Below are 11,800 nucleotides of genomic sequence, written 5' to 3'. Positions count from 1 at the left end.
CTAAATACTACTACTAATAATAATGGCTGCATGTTCAAATGTTCTTCCACGTTCCCTGTGAAGAACCATGTCTGTGCACAAGTGTTCTCACATTCATCTGCAGAAGGTTTTCAGTTCTCACCAGAAAATCTGAATTTATGGGCCCAACTGACCACAGAACATTTGGAACTAGAAGCACTCGGAGAGCGCAGACCTCCGCCAAGGCTGATCAGTGGCCCCCCCTGTGGGCCCCCTCATGCCAAGGAGGTTATGTTTTTGCCAGGGTTTGTTTGTCTGTCTGTTTGTTTGTCCGTTAGTGTGCAACATAACTCAAAAAGTTATGGACAGATTTTGATGAAATTTTCTGGTCTGCGCCGCCCCCGTGGGCCCCCCCACCCCCGATCACCACCAAAATTTAATAATTTCTTCCTTATCCCATTTCCAACAAACCCTGAAAATTTCATCAAAATCTGTCCATAACTTTTTGAGTTATGTTGCACACTAACGGACAGACAAACAAACAAACAGACAAACAAACCCTGGCAAAAACATAACCTCCTTGGCGGAGGTAAATATGGCGGATGATGGAAAGTGGACTTTTACAGAAGCAGGAAACACATATTATCTGAAAAGAAACGGATAACAGGTCTATTTGGATTTGAACAAAACCTTTTTTACCAGAAATGTGGACAAAATGTCAGATGAACGTGAACTAAACCACTGAACTTTGGAGGAAACACCATGTTAAAATCAAAGATTAAGGCAATTTTAATCTTTCAAAGCCTCCTGTCAGTCATTAGTGACACAGGAACTAAACTGGACTCATGGACCAGTTCAAGCAGAGACACAACGTCCTCAAAGAAAACAGCAGAACACAGAACACACCAATAAAAGGCCCTTTAGTGTTGAATGTGGAGCTGAAGGACACAGTGAGTGTGTGCTGTTGTTGACCTGGATTCCAACAGAGGGCGCTGTCTACATTCAGACTGGACTCAAACAGGCCTCAGGTCCACTCTGTGGATCCTCAGTCACAGGTTAGAGTTAGTTGAACGTCAGCGTTGGTGGACACACAGTCATTCTGAAGTCAGACTGAACATTCAATATGTGTGAGTGGGGTCTGTTCAAAGGCACACACACAATCCCAGTGGTCAGTGAATGCACCATAATGCAGTGGGTTTGATCAGTGACCTGTGCACTGGTTCATCTCAGACCACTGGAAACATGTGGCTCATGTCAAACATCTGCATTTAAGGACATGCTTTAGTGTCAGTGATGTTTCCATGGTGTCCTCAGAGTCCAGCAGACCCACATAGAGCTGGAAAAAGAGCACATGGACCAACACAAAGTCCAGTTCAAACTAATGGACTCAGTCCTTCTGAGCTGTTCAACAGCCTGTTGGAAAGCAGAGTCATGTGACCACGTTCATGGACTGGAACTGAATTCAGCTGCATGTGTTTGATGGTTCAGTCCAACTGTCCAATGTGTGGACCTGGTCTGACTGGGTCTGGTTTGACCCAGCTCAGATAAAACACACCTGAATGGACTCATGGAAGAACTGGGACAGAACCAGGACCATCATCATTAGACTTACCTGAACAGGTGAGGGACAGGGTGGAGTCGGAGAGAAAAGGACCTGTTGACACACAGTCCATCAGTGCAGATGTAGAGAGAAGACAGTCGGAGCTGATGAACCAGTGAGGACCAGATGAACCAGATCCTCTCACAGAAACAGCAGATCCACAGTCCAGTCGATGACATATGACATCTGCTGCCTTCAGGGTCCAACGGTCATAAGAAAGACCATATCCCACATCTCTCCATTCTCCATGTTGTTTCATCTCTACTTCACCGTTACAGCGACTGGCTCCTCCCACCAGTCTGACATCATTAGGATCTGATCAAATACAAATGACAGATAAATGAGCTCAAAGTGAGTGAACTGATGTCAGCTGGTGTCAGTCAAAGCTCCGCCCACCTGTGCAGGTAAGGTCCACAGCTGTTCCAGATGAGCAGTTCTGTGCCCCTGAGCTTCCACAGTCCAGCAGAGCAGACTCATGGCCTTCACAGGTGAACGTCTGCACCACAGGAGCCTCCGCTGCTCCAGAGAGCGCCCCCTGGAGGAGCCCAGGAGCCCCACAGCCCAGCTCCCTACAGACCACATGGGCACCATGAAGGTCCAAGTGTCCTTCACACACTGAGGACCAGGACCTGGACTGGTTAGACCGGACCTCCAGTCTGCCTGAACACACACTGGACCCATGGACCAGTCTGACAGAGTCTGTGGACACAGATGGAAGAAGACTGGAATAAGACTAGAGTCTGAAGTGGACTCGAAGGGACTGTAGTGGACTGGAGGAGACCAGGGTCTGGGGTTTGGACTATACAGTGGATTTTACTGGACTGTAGTGGACTGTATTGGACTCACATTCATGTGTTTGTGTTTATTTCTTCTGTGTGACATGATGTTCAATCAGCTGTTTGTTTGTGGACGTGCATATTATTGATCGATTGAATTGATCAGTTTGTGTGAGTTCACATTAAATCTGAGTTGAAGTCTTGGACCGACCAGGATCTGAGAGTCCACAGAGTCTGGAGCCCACAGTGACAGTGGAAGGGTTAGGGTTCAGTGTTAATGCTCTTACCTGAACAATTCAGCTCCAGGGATGAAAGGAGAAATGGAAAAAATGTAAAACAGTCCCTCAGTTCAGATTCATCACAGATTGAAGTGACCCACCAACTATTTATAAGTGAACCAGTGTCTCTGCGTCTCAGTGAAACTGCAGATCCACAGTCCAGTTCTGCACAAACTCTGTTTCCTAACTTCCTGTACCAGTATGACCCTTCCACTGGTTTCCATTTTCCATCCTGTCGTTTCATCTCCAGGTCACCATGACAACGACTGGCTCCTCCCACCAATCTGAAGTGGACCGACTCTGTAGAAATAAGACAGACCAGTCAGAGTTCAGTCCAGAACCAGCCCAGCCCATGTGGACCACATGGACTGGATTATTGAGCACATGTGGTTTCCATGTGTGAACAGTGTTTTCAGTCCCACTGACAGATTTTGTGTCCAAACGGACTCAGTTCATCCCTCATTCATTCAGTCAGTGAATTGAATGGCTCAGTCTGCTCCTGTTTGTCAGTGTTTCCTTCACTTGTGGATCTTTAAAGCCACACTTGTCCAAATGTCAGGAACAGGAGCTGAGCGTGCTCAGTGGAGCTTCTGTAAACCCATCCTTCCTGAATCCTCTGCATTGGCTCCAGTTTGTTCAGATGAAAACCACCTGAACCAGGACGTTCAGCTTCAGCCCAGTTCACATCCCTCCTTTGTGCATTTCTTACCTGTTGAAGTGCTGTTGTTTTCAGACAGGAGCCCTGCAGGAAAAACACAAAGGACAGCCATGAAAACAGGACAAGACTGGGATTAGAACTCAAACATGTCCACATTAGGAACCAAACAGGAAACTGAGGCTGATCAGGTTGGATCCAAATCTGTCTGAACTGTGTTTGTGCTTTGACTTTGACAAACGGCGTCTAAATACCAAAGCAGCACATGAGACACAGATGAAGGTTCAAATACAAATATATGACATGATTGAACAGCAGCAGATGAACCACCACAAGATGAAACTGACACATTTAGGTTGAGCAGGATCAGTCAAACTGGAGGAATCATGAATGAATCGACTGAAATCGACTCAGACTGAATTAAACTGATTATTGTTCAGTTTGTGTTTGATGGTTGAATTAAAAACCCATTGATCCAGAGCTGATCTGTAGTTATTAAACTCATATATTAATCATTTGAATCCAAATGTTGAGTTGAACAGGTTCTGTCAGTGGATTGTGTAACAGCAGCTGATGGACAGACTGTGGAACCAATCACAGAGCTGGAATCAGCAGTGGCTGTGACAAACAGGAAGTGAAGCAGTAAAGTTGGTTTAGACCAGGGGTCACCAATCCTGGTCCTCGAGGGCCGGTATCCTGCTTGTTTTAGATGTATCCCTCTTCCAGTTCACCTGATTCAAACCATAAGCCTATGATCAAGCTCTGCAGAAGCCTGATAACGACTGTCAGGTGTGCGGAAAGAGGGGAATATATAAAACATGCAGGATACCAGCCCTCGAGGACCAAGACTGGTGACCCCTGGTTTAGACTGAGGCCGGCGGTAGGCATGGGCGGGGCTGGGCTCAGCCCACCCAATTGTCCATCTTGTCCCCCCCCAATCCAAAGTTAAGGGAAAACATTTATCCAACAGACTCCACTACTATTGGGTCTTATTTGTGATTGGGTGGACAGCCTACAGCCCGCCCTATTCCATCAGTGATTGGTTGTCATTAATGTTAGCTTACTGGCCAACAGGCCATAAACTATTGTCGTCATGCAGGATCTGTCGACGTCGTCTGTCGTCGTTGTCGTCTGCCGTCCGATTCAAAAATTTCAATTGTCTTCTTCTCCAAAACTACAACTCTGATTGACGTCAAACTTGGTATACAGCATCTTTATAATAATCTCAACAAAAGTTAGAGAATTTATTTGGATCTGGATCTGATTCTGGATTGGGTGCGACTTTGAAAAATTTTCCCATTATAACACATAGGAAGTCGATTGATCCAATAAATCAGTAAGTATTAATGATATCAAGTTTTAATTTGAATTTTTTACAGATCTGATTGGAATGTGACCAAAACATGGGCTATTTCTGTAATAGAATAAATACACAGAACTGGGTGAGAATAAATGACATCTGGATACATTTCCCAAAGCTTTTAATTTGGCCGGTAAGCTACAGGACTATTGGTCCTATTTTTTTGTGTTTCCTGAGCGCTTCATTGGCTCATACAGCAGCTCACTGTCTGTGGTCTGTTTCTGAGCTGGGGAGGGGGGGCACACCCTCCTCAGTCTCTGCTGCACCTGTGGGGGTTTCTGTTTAATCCCATGATTCTCTCTATGGCAGTTTCACTGTATCTGTGACTTTTTGACGTGCTCTTGGGCTCTGGGCTCCTGTAGAGCAGCCAGCCCGCTGCAGTGCCATCACCTTATGTACACCAGTGGTGTCATTAGGCCTGTTTTAGGGGGGCTGAAGGCCCCCTAAAATATCCTTAACCACCCCTAAATAATTTGATGCTTCTTTACTAATTTTTTTTTAAACAAAAAAGTTCCTCCAAATCCAACATAATGTGTCCAGAATATGAGTTTAAATCAATAATCCTAAAACCTGTCATTATTGACTTAAACCTAATCCTAAATCTGTCCGTTTCCCTTCTCTTCATAGTTTCAGGTCCACAGCCCCTTCAGTGCGTCCTTATCCAGTCCATTCCACTTGTCCATATAGAGGACGCCCACATGACTGAAAATCCAGTCCACGTTTTCCCTGCCACCTGGCTTGCTCCTGTCTACCTTTGTAGCACACAGAGTGGACTACAGTAGCATGAGGAGAAGAACAGGAATGGATCTACCAAAGGCTTTACACACACTAAGTATTCATCAGTGCTAGTAGGAACAGTTAGTTAGCTCCACCCCCAGCGAACAGCAGACAGTCCCATGAACCAAGCGCTCCCTGTTGGACAAATACAAACATGGAAAGTACAAACCCTGCCCACTCCGTCCACAGAGCCCCCCCGCCCCACCCCCACCACCTGTACAGGCAGACTTACCTGAACAGGTGAGGGACAGGGCGGAGCGAGAGTACAAAGGAGTTATTCTCACACAGTCCATCAGTGCAGATGTAGAGAGAAGACAGATGGGGTGGATGGACCATAAAAGACCAGATGAATCAGATTCTCTCATAAAAACAACAGATCCACAGTCCAGTCGACGACATATGACATCTGCTGCCTTCAGGGTCCAGGCGTCACGACCATATCCCACGTCTCTCCATTCTCCATGACGTTTGATCTGTACTGTACCGTTACAGCGACTGGCTCCTCCCACCAGTCTGACATCATTAGGATCTGATCAAATACAAGTGACAGATAAATGAGCTCAAAGTGAGTGAACTGATGTCAGCTGGTGTCAGTCAAAGCTCCGCCCACCTGTGCAGGTAAGGTCCACAGCTGTTCCAGATGAGCAGTTCTGTGCCCCTGAGCTTCCACAGTCCAGCAGAGCAGACTCATGGCCTTCACAGGTGAACGTCTGCACCACAGGAGCCTCCGCTGCTCCAGAGAGCGCCCCCTGGAGGAGCCCAGGAGCCCCACAGCCCAGCTCCCTACAGACCACCTGGGCACCAGGAAGGTCCAAGTGTCCTTCACACACTGAGGACCAGGACCTGGACTGGTTAGACCGGACCTCCAGTCTGCCTGAACACACACTGGACCCATGGACCAGTCTGACAGAGTCTGTGGACACAGATGGAAGAAGACTGGAATAAGACTAGAGTCTGAAGTGGACTCGAAGGGACTGTAGTGGACTGGAGGAGACCAGGGTCTGGGGTTTGGACTATACAGTGGATTTTACTGGACTGTAGTGGACTGTATTGGACTCACATTCATGTGTTTGTGTTTATTTCTTCTGTGTGACATGATGTTCAATCAGCTGTTTGTTTGTGGACGTGCATATTATTGATCGATTGAATTGATCAGTTTGTGTGAGTTCACATTAAATCTGAGTTGAAGTCTTGGACCGACCAGGATCTGAGCGTCCACAGAGTCTGGAGCCCACAGTGACAGTGGAAGGGTTAGGGTTCAGTGTTCATGCTCTTACCTGAACAACTCAGCTCCAGGGATGAAAGGAGAAATGGAAGAGATTTAAAACAGTCACTCAGTTCAGATTCATCACAGACTGGACTGATCCACCAACTATCTATATCTGAACCAGTGTTTCTATCTCTCAGTGAAACTGCAGATCCACAGTCCAGTTCTGCACAAACTCTGTTTCCTAACTTCCTGTACCAGTTATGCCCTTCCACTGGTGTCCAGTTTCCATCCTGTCGTTTCATCTCCAGGTCTCCATGACAACGACTTGCTCCTCCCACCAACCTGAAGTGGACAGACTCTGTAGAAATAAGACAGACCAGTCAGAGTCCAGTCCAGAACCAGCCCAGCCCATGTGGACCACATGGACTGGATTATTGAGCACATGTGGTTTCCATGTGTGAACAGTGTTTTCAGTCCCACTGACAGATTTTGTGTCCAAACGGACTCAGTTCATCCCTCATTCATTCAGTCAGTGAATTGAATGGCTCAGTCTGCTCCTGTTTGTCAGTGTTTCCTTCACTTGTGGATCTTTAAAGCCACACTTGTCCAAATGTCAGGAACAGGAGCTGAGCGTGCTCAGTGGAGCTTCTGTAAACCCATCCTTCCTGAATCCTCTGCATTGGCTCCAGTTTGTTCAGATGAAAACCACCTGAACCAGGATGTTCAGCTTCAGCCCAGTTCACATCCCTCCTTCCTGCATTTCTTACCTGTTGAAGTGCTGTTGTTTTCAGACAGGAGCCCTGCAGGAAAAACACAAAGGACAGCCATGAAAACAGGACAAGACTGGGATTAGAACTCAAACATGTCCACATTAGGAACCAAACAGGAAACTGAGGCTGATCAGGTTGGATCCAAATCTGTCTGAACTGTGTTTGTGCTTTGACTTTGACAAATGGCGTCTAAATACCAAAGCAGCACATGAGACACAGATGAAGGTTCAAATACAAATATATGACATGATTGAACAGCAGCAGATGAACCACCACAAGATGAAACTGACACATTTAGGTTGAGCAGGATCAGTCAAACTGGAGGAATCATGAATGAATCGACTGAAATCGACTCAAACTGAATTAAACTGATTATTGTTCAGTTTGTGTTTGATGGTTGAATTAAAAACCCATTGATCCAGAGCTGATCTGTAGTTATTAAACTCATATATTAATCATTTGAATCCAAATGTTGAGTTGAACAGGTTCTGTCAGTGGATTGTGGAACAGCAGCTGATGGACAGACTGTGGAACCAATCACAGAGCTGGAATCAGCAGTTGCTGTGACAAACAGGAAGTGACGCAGTAAAGTTGGTTTAGACTGAGGCCGGCGGTAGGCATGGGCGGGGGTGGGCTCAGCCCACCCAATTTTCCATCTTGCCCCCCCCCCCCCCCCCCCCCCCCAGTCCAAAATTCAGGGAAAATGTTTATCCAACAGACTCCACTACTATTGGGTCTTATTTGTGATTGGGTGGACAGCCTACAGCCCGCCCTATTCCATCAGTGATTGGTTGTCATTACTGTTTTGTATTTCCTGAGCGCTTCATTGGCTCATACAGCAGCTCACTGTCTGTGGTCCATTTCTGAACTGGTGGGGGGGCACACCCTCCTCGGTCTCTGCTGCACCTGTGGGGGTTTCTGTTTAATCCCACGTTTTCGACAGCACCACAGCACTGAGACTGCTCTGACCAAAGTGATGAATGACATCTGTCTGAATACAGACAATGGAAACATGTCAGTGTTAGTTTGACTGGACCTCAGTGCTGCGTTTGATACAGTCCACCACATTGTATTACTGAAACGACTGGAGAACTGGGTGGGTCTGTCTGGACCTGTACTAAACTGGTTCAAGACATACTTAGAGAACAGGAAGTACTTTGTGTCATTAGGTAACTTTACATCTGAGCAAACAAGAATTACATGTGGGGTTCCCCAAGGCTCTATCTTTGGGCCTCTTCTGTTTAACATCTACAGTACATGCTCCCACTGGTGCAAGTTATAAAGAACAATATTAGCTACCATAGCTATGCAGATGACACACAGATCTATATCACAATGTCACCTGAAGACCAAGGCCCTGTACAGGCTCTGGGTAAATGCATTGAGGAGATTAATGACTGGATGTGCCACAACTTTCTTTAGTTGAACAAAAACAAAACTGAGGTAATTGTCATTGGTGCCAAAGAGAAACGACTGCAGGTCACCACAGAGCTTCAGTCTATAGACCTGAAAACCACCAACCACGCCAGAAATCTGGGAGTAGTGATGAACTCCGACCTAAATTTTGAAAAACACATCAAGGCAGTCACAAAATCAGCCTACTATCACCTTAAGAACGTCTCAAGGATAAAAGATCCGATGTCTCAGCAGGACCTGGAAAAACTAGTCCATGCGTTCATCTTCAGTCGGCTTAATTATTCTAACAGTGTCTTTACAGGTCGACCAAAAACATACATTAGACAACTGCAGCTCATTCAGAACTCTGCTGCTAGAGTCTTCACTAAGTCCAGAAAAGCGGACCACAATAGTCCACCTCTGAGGTCCTTCCACTGGCTGCCTGTCCATCAGAGTACAGTTCTGTTGCTGGTCTATAAAGCTCTGAATGGTTTAGGACCAAAATCCATCAGTGACCTCCTGACCCAGTATGAACCCCCCAGACCCCTCAGGTCATCTGGATCCGGTCTGTTGTCAGTTCCCAGAGTCAGAACCAGACATGGAGAAGCTGCGTTCAGCTTCTCTGTTCCACATGTCTGGAACAAACTCCCAGAAAAGCTCAGATCAGCTGAAACACTCAGTTTATTTAAACCCAGGTTACAGACCCACCTGTTCTCAGCTGCATTTGAACAGAGTTTAGATTCTTTTAAGCTGAAAGTTTTTTATCTGTTTTATCTGTTTATCTGATTTTGTTTTGTTTGTTTTTCTCATGCCTATACTTTTTATTGCTTCTGCTGTAATGCTTTTAGTGTTTTATGTAAAGCACTTTGAATTGTCTTGTACATGAAATGTGCTGTAGAAATAAACCTGCCTTGCCACGATTCTCTCTATGGCAGTTTCACTGTATCTGTGACTTTCTGATGTGCTCTTGGGCTCTGGGCTCCTGTAGAGCAGCCGGCCCGCTGCAGCGCCATCACCTTATGTACACCAGTGGTGTCATTAGGCCTGTTTTAGGGGGGCTGAAGGCCCCTTAAAATATTCTTAACCACCCCTAAATAATTTGGTGCTTTTTTACTTTTTTTTTTTTTTTTTACAAAAAAGGTCCTCCAACTCCAACATAATGTGTCCAGAATATGAGTTTAAATCAATAATCCTAAAACCTGTCATTATTGACTTAAACCTAATCCTAAATCTGTCCGTTTCCCTTCTCTTCATAGTTTCAGGTCCACAGCCCCTTCAGTGCGTCCTTATCCAGTCCATTCCACTTGTCCATATAGAGGACGCCCACATGACTGAAAATCCAGTCCATGTTTTCCCTGCCACCTGGCTTGCTCCTGTCTACCTTTGTAGCACACAGAGTGGACTACAGTAGCATGAGGAGAAGAACAGGAATGGATCTACCAAAGGCTTTACACACACTAAGTATTCATCAGTGCTAGTAGGAACAGTTAGTTAGCTCCACCCCCAGCGAACAGCAGACAGTCCCATGAAACAAGCGCTCCCTGTTGGACAAATACAAACGTGGACAGTACAAACCCTGCCCACTCCATCCACAGAGCCCCCCCCCCGTACAGGGGGCAGCGTGGTGGAGCATAGCCCAGCTGAGGACCAGAACCCAGAGGCAGACCAGCTGAACACTGCCCACAGTTTTCTGCCTCTTTGTTCCTTGGTCCAGTTGGAGACATCCTGTCCTCAGCACAGCCAGGTGTTGGACAGCGGCGGCAGGGGACCACCACAGCCCTGCAGAACACCCCTAGGGTTTTCATCAAAGCATAGACAACAAGAATGTGAGAATCCAACCATGATCTATGTCTAAGTTCCACTGATCCAATCCCACCACTAGATCAGCCATTTGACCAGATGAAAGTCTAATATCATCTTCAACCTATGATTGATAATATTAATGATTAAGGATGAACCATGATCAGCTTTTCTCCTAAATGAGTGAATGTAAATGTGGCTCAGCTGACCACAGCTATCTATTCTATTGTGTCTCAGCTTTTTTGGCCTATTAAAGGATAAAAGACAATATTGGACTGGAGGTTATTTTTGTCCTATTTCTAAAAGCCTATACCTTCGAAATGGAATTGAATATGTATAGAGACATGAAGTTCCTTCCTCCATGCCATGGACTGCACATAATTCCATATCATATTTACACAGAACTAAATCCCAACATCCATGTGTTTGATCCTGATCCATAAATCCAACACAGACCAGTTAAAGACAGAACCTGAGGCTGATGAAAGCACAACACACATTTGCACTGGTTTATGCCATGGTATCTATGACAGAAGTCAATAATGGTCCCAGTCAGCAGCTCCTCCTTCTAAATCAGCTCTGACACTGTCACTGTTGGAACAGACAGGATTCATCAAACCAACAATATTTGACTGGATTCACACTGATCTGAGTTGGACACTCATTTATCATCAGGAGTCACATGACCATCAGCACACGCTACGACTTCTATCAGACGCACACATGACGTGTCTGTAACCATGGAGATGAGCCTGTGTTTGTACATTTATAGCATTTCTCAGAAACAGAATCTAGGTGTGATTTCCTGTTGACTGAAGCCTCTTCACATGAACGTATCCGGTTCATCAGTTAAAAACAGCTCCTTTTATGGTCTGTTTAGGGGTTAAGGAGACCCAAACATAAAAAGGGAACCGACGGATAGAACGGATAGAGTCAGGGGGCCCAGCAACACAAGGGGGACAAGAACCAAACAGCCAATGAGAGCCTGAACAGACACAATAGTTAATGACAGAGAACGGGGCCGGAGTGTAGGCGCGGTGCACGTAACAGGTCTGAACCAGCGATCAGGTACCAAACACCGCTACTTTTCACTGAGTCTACATCCAACAAACACAACTGTATTAGAAGTGCAACAGTAACTGGAAGACCAACACAAACCAAACATCCAATCAAACACTGACAAATGCTGAACAGGCGTCAATAAAGCACAGGCACCGTTCA

This window comes from Sphaeramia orbicularis, chromosome 21 (assembly GCF_902148855.1).
Source record: "Sphaeramia orbicularis chromosome 21, fSphaOr1.1, whole genome shotgun sequence".
Classification (NCBI taxonomy): domain Eukaryota; kingdom Metazoa; phylum Chordata; class Actinopteri; order Kurtiformes; family Apogonidae; genus Sphaeramia; species Sphaeramia orbicularis.
This window is presented reverse-complemented; position numbering follows the sequence as displayed.